Source organism: Triticum urartu, chromosome 5A, assembly GCF_056163025.1.
Source record: "Triticum urartu cultivar PI428250 chromosome 5A, HENAU_Tu73, whole genome shotgun sequence".
Lineage (NCBI taxonomy): Eukaryota > Viridiplantae > Streptophyta > Magnoliopsida > Poales > Poaceae > Triticum > Triticum urartu.
Window position 1 is genome coordinate 124,160,340 of NC_141877.1, and position 6,000 is coordinate 124,166,339.

Consider the following 6,000-nt stretch of genomic DNA (forward strand, 5'->3'; position numbering starts at 1 on the left):
GTACTTAGCCCACCTAGCTCTCTAACCTGGAGCGGATGAATCGGCCTCCTCCATCGACTGCAACAATATGTCCACTGACATAGTGCGCCTTTGGCCCAGTCATGCATCAACGTGTTCATCTTTGTCGTCTGCGAGAGCATGACTTATGCCTCCTTGATAATCTCCTCTGCCATTTTGAATTGAGAGCAGACCTCCATAGACTTCACAAACTTTAGGTGGTTGCCGCGCGAGCACCCAAGGAGCAATGTTGTCCATCCAGGGCCAGTGAGGAAGGTTTCATGGTGGTGGAGTGGTGGTGAGAGAGAGAATAGAAAGTTAGTTGTGGAAGAGGAAATGGTAGAAGACAGAGACATAAATGAAGGAAATATGCCCTAGAGGCAATAATAAAGTTTTTATTTATATTTCCTTCTATCATGATAAATGTTTATTATTCATGCTAGAATTGTATTAACCGGAAACTTAGTACATGTGTGAATACATAGACAAATAGAGTGTCACCAGTTTGCCTCTACTTGACTAGCTCGTTGAATCAATGATGGTTATGTTTCCTGACCATAGACATGAGTTGTCATTTGATTAATGGGATCACATCATTAGAGAATGATGTGATTGACTTGACCCATTTGTTAGCTTAGCATGATGATCGTTTAGTTTGCTGCTATTGCATTCTCCATAACTATACATGTTCCTATGACTATGAGATCATGCAACTCCCGAATACTGGAGGAACGCTTTGTGTGCTACCAAACGTCACAACGTAACTAGGTGATTATAAAGGTGCTCTAAATGTGTCTCTGATGGTGTTTGTTGAGTTGGCATGGATCAAGATTAGGATTTGTCACTCCGATTGTCGGAGAGGTATCTCTGGGCCCTCTCGGTAATGTACATCACTATAACCCTTGCAAGCAATGTAGCTAATGAGTTAGTTACGGGATGTAGCATTATGGAATGAGTAAAGAGACTTGCCGGTAAAGAGATTGAACTAGGTATTGAGATACCGACGATCGAATCTCAGGCAAGTAACATACCAATGACAAAGGGAATAGACGTATATCATTATGCGGTTTGACCGATAAAGATCTTCGTAGAATATGAAGGAACCAATATGAGCATCCAGGTTACGCTATTGGTTATTGACCGGAGACATGTCTCGGTCATGCCTACATAGTTCTTGAACCCGCAGGGTCCGCACGCTTAACGTTCGGTGACGATCGGTATTATGAGTTTATGTGTTTTGATGTACCGAAGGTAGTTCAGAGTCCCGGATTTGATCACGAACATGACGAGGAGTCTTGAAATGGTTGAGACATAAAGATCGATATATCGGAAGCCTATGTTTGGACATCGGAATGGTTCCGGGTGAAATCGAGAGTATACCGGAGTACCGGGAGGTTACCGGAACCCCTCGGGAGGTATATGGGCCTTATTAGGACTTAGTGGAAGAGAGGGGAAAGAAGCAAAGGAGGGGGCGCCCCCCAAGCTCAATCTGAATTGGGAAGGGGGCCGACCCCCCTTTCCTTCCGTCTTCCCCTCCTTCCTTCTCTCCTAGTACCAACAAAGGGAAGGGGGGAATCCTACTTCCGGTGGGAGTAGGACTCCTTGGGGCGCGCCTAGAGAGGCCGGCCCCCTCCCCTCCTCCACTCCTTGATATACGGGGGAGGGGGGCATCCTATAGACATACAAGTTGATCATTGATCTTTAGCCGTGTGCGGTGCCCCCCTCTACCATAATCCACCTCGGTAATATCGTAGCGGTGCTTAGGCAAAGCCCTGTTCCGGTAGCAACATCATCACGCCGTCATCACGCCGGTGTGCTGACGAAACTCTCCCTCAAAGCTCTACTGGATCGTGAGTTCATGGGACATCACCGAGCCGAACGTTTGCAGATCGCGGAGGTGTCGTATCTTCGGTACTAGATTGGTCGATCGTGAAGACATATGACTACATCTACCGCGTTGTCATCACGCTTCCACTTACGGTCTACGAGGGTACGTAGACGATACTCTCCCTTCTCGTTGCTATGCATCACCATAATCTTGCGTGTGCGTAGGAATTTTTTGAAATTACTGCGTTCCCCAATAGTGGCATCCGAGCCAGGTTTATGTGTAGATGTTATATGCACGAGTAGAACACAAAGGAGTTGTGGGCGTGGGTATATACATATTGCTTGCCATCACTAGTTGATTCTTGATTCAGTGACATTGTTGGATGAAGCGGCCCAGACCGACATTACGCGTACGCTTACGCGAGACTGGTTCTACCGACGTGCTTCGCACACAGGTGGCTAGTGGATGTCTGTTTCTCCAGCTTTAGTTGAATCGGATTCAATGAACAGGGTTCTTTCTGAAGATCAAAAATCAATCACTATACCGCGTTGTGGTTTTTGATGCATAGGTAAGAACGGTTCTTGCTCAGCCCATAGCAGCCAGGTAAAGCTTGCAACAACAAAGTAGAGGACGTCTAACATGTTTTTGCAAGGCATGTTGTGATGTGATATGGTCAAGACATGATGCTAAATTTTATTGTATGAGATGATCATGTTTTGTAACACAGTTATCGGCAACTGGCAGGAGCCATATGGTTGTCGCTTTATTGTATGAAATGCAATCACCATGTAATTGCTTTACTTTATCACTAAGCGGTAGCGATAGTCGTAGAAGCAATAGTTGGCGAGATGACAACGATATTTCGATGGAGATCAAGGTGTCAAGCCGGTTATGATGGTGATCATGACGGTGGTTTGGAGATGGAGATCAAAGGCACAAGATGATGATGGCCATATCATATCACTTATATTGATTGCATGTGATGTTTATCCTTTATGCATCTTATTTTGCTTAGTTTGGCGGTAGCGTTATAAGATGATCTCTCACTAAATTTCACGATATAAGTGTTCTCCCTGAGTATGCACCGTTGCTATAGTTCGTCGTGCCGAGACATCATGTGATGATCAACTGTGATAAGCTCTATGTTCACATAAAATGGGTGCAAGCCAGTTTTGCACACGCGAAATACTCGGGTTAAACTTGACGAGCCTAGCATATGCAGATATGGCCTCGGAACACTGGAGACCGAAAGGTCGAGCGTGAATCATATAGTAGATATGATCAACATAGTGATGTTCACCATTGAAAACTACTCCATCTCACGTGATGATCGGACATGGTTCAGTTGATATGAATCACGCGATCACTTAGATGATTAGAGAGATGTCTATCTAAGTGGGAGTTCTTAAGTAATTTGATTAATTGAACTTTAATTTATCATGAACTTAGTACCTAATAGTATTTTGCATGTCTATATTGTTGTAGATAGATGGCCCGTGCTGTTGTTCCGTTGAATTTTAATGTGTTCCTAGAGAAAGCTAAGTTGAAAGATGATGGTAGAAACTACACGGACTGGGTCCGTAACTTGAGGATATCCTCATTGTTGCACAGAAGAATTACGTCCTAGAAGCACCGCTAGGTGACAAACCCGCTGTAGGAGCAACGCCAGATGTTATGAACACCTGGCAGAGCAAAGCTGATGACTACTCGATAGTTCAGTGTGCCATGTTTTACGGATTAGAACCGGGACTTCAACAACGTTTTGAACGTCATGGAGCATATGAGATGTTCCAGGAGTTGAAGTTAATATTACAAGCAAATGCCCGGATTGAGAGATATGAAGTCTCCAATAAGTTCTACAGCTGCAAGCTGGAGGAGAACAGTTCTGTCAGTGAACATATACTCAGAATGTCTGGGTACCACAACCACTTGACTCAACTGGGAGTTAATCTTCCTGATGATAGTGTCATTGACAGAGTTCTTCAATCACTACAACCAAGCTACAAGAGCTTCATGATGAACTATAATATGCAAGGGATGGATAAGACGATTCCTGAGCTCTTCGCAATGCTAAAGGCTGCGGAGGTAGAAATCAAGAAGGAGCATCAAGTGTTGATGGTCAACAAGACCACCAGTTTCAAGAAAAAGGGCAAAGGGAAGAAGGGGAACTTCAAGAAGAACAGCAAACCAGTTGCTGGTCAAGTGAAGAAACCCAAGTCTGGACCTAAGCCTTAGACAGAGTGCTTCTACTGCAAAGGAATTGGTCACTGGAAGCAGAACTGCCCCAAGTATTTTGCGGAGAAGAAGGATGGCAAAGTGAAAGGTATATTTGATATACATGTTATTGATGTGTACCTTACTAATGCTCGCAGTAGTGCCTGGGTATTTGATACTGATTCAGTTGCTAACATTTGCAACCCGAAACAGGGGCTACAGATAAGCGAAGATTGGCTAAGGATGAGGTGACGATGCGCGTGGGAAATGGTTCCAAAGTCGATGTGATCGCCGTCGGCATGCTACCTCTACATCTACCTTCGGGATTAGTTTTAGACCTGAATAATTTTTATTTGGTGCCAGCATTGGGCATGAACATTATATCTGGATCTTGTTTAATGCGAGACGGTTATTCATTTAAATCAGAGAATGATGGTTGTTCTATTTATATGAGTAATATCTTCTATGGTCATGCACCCTTGATGAGTGGTCTATTTTTACTAAATCTTGATAGTAGTGATACACATGTTCATAGTATTGAAGCCAAAAGATCCAGGGTTGATAATGATAGTGCAACTTATTTGTGGCACTGCCGTTTAGGTCATATTGGTGTAAAGCGCATGAAGAAACTCCATTCTGATGGACTTCTGGAATCACTTGATTATGAATCACTTGGTACTTGCGAACCATGCCTCATGGGAAAGATGACTAAAACTCCGTTCTCCGGAACAATGGAGCGAGCAACAAAGTTATTGGAAATCATACATACTGATGTATGTGGTCCAATGAACATTGAAGCTCACAGCGGATATCGTTATTTTCTCACCTTCACAGATGATTTGAGCATATATGGGTATATCTACTTGATGAAACATATGTCTGAAACATTTGAAAAGTTCAAAGAATTTCAGAGTGAAGTGGAAAATCATCGTAACAAGAAAATCAAGTTTCTACGATCTGGTCGTGGAGGCGAATATTTGAGTTATGAGTTTGGACTTCATTTGAAACAATGCGGAATAGTTTCGCAACTCACGCCACCTGGAACACTACAGCGTAATGATGTGTCCAAACATCGTAATCATACTTTACTAGATATGGTGCAATCTATGATGTCTCTCACTGATTTACTGCTATCGTTTTGGGGTTATGCTTTAGAGACAGCTGCATTCACGTTAAATAGGGCACCATCTAAATCCGTCGAGATGACACCTTATGAACTGTGGTTTGGCAAGAAACCCAAGTTTTCGTTTATTAAAGTTTAGGGATGCGATGCTTATGTGAAAAAGCTTCAACCTAATAAGCTCGAACCCAAATCGGAGAAATGTGTCTTCATAGGATACCCAAAGGAGACTGTTGGGTACACCTTCTATCACAGATCCGAAGGCAAGATATTTGTTGCTAAGAATGGATCCTTTCTAGAGAAGGAGTTTCTCTCGAAAGAAGTGAGTGGGAGGAAAGTAGAACTTGACGAGGTAATTGTACCTTCTCCCTTATTGGAAAGTAGTTCATCATTGAAATCAGTTCGAGTGATTCCTACACCAGTAAGTGAGGAAGCTAATGATGATGATCATGAAACTTCTGATCAAGTTACTACCGAACCTCGCAGGTCAACCAGAGTAAGATCCGCACCAGAGTGGTATGGTAATCCGTAATCCTGTTCTGGAAGTCATGTTACTTGACCATGATGAACCTACGAACTATGAGGAAGCGATGATGAGCCCAGATTCCGCAGAATGGCTTGGGGCCATGAAATCTGAGATGGGATCCATGTATGAGAACAAAGTATGGACTTTGGTTGACTTGCCTGATGATTGGCAGTCCATAGAGAATAAATGGATCTTCAAGAAGAAGACTGACGCTGACGGTAATGTTACTATCTACAAAGCTCGACTTGTTGCAAAAGGTTTTCGACAAGTTCAAGGAGTTGACTATGATGAGACCTTCTCACTCGTAGCGATGCT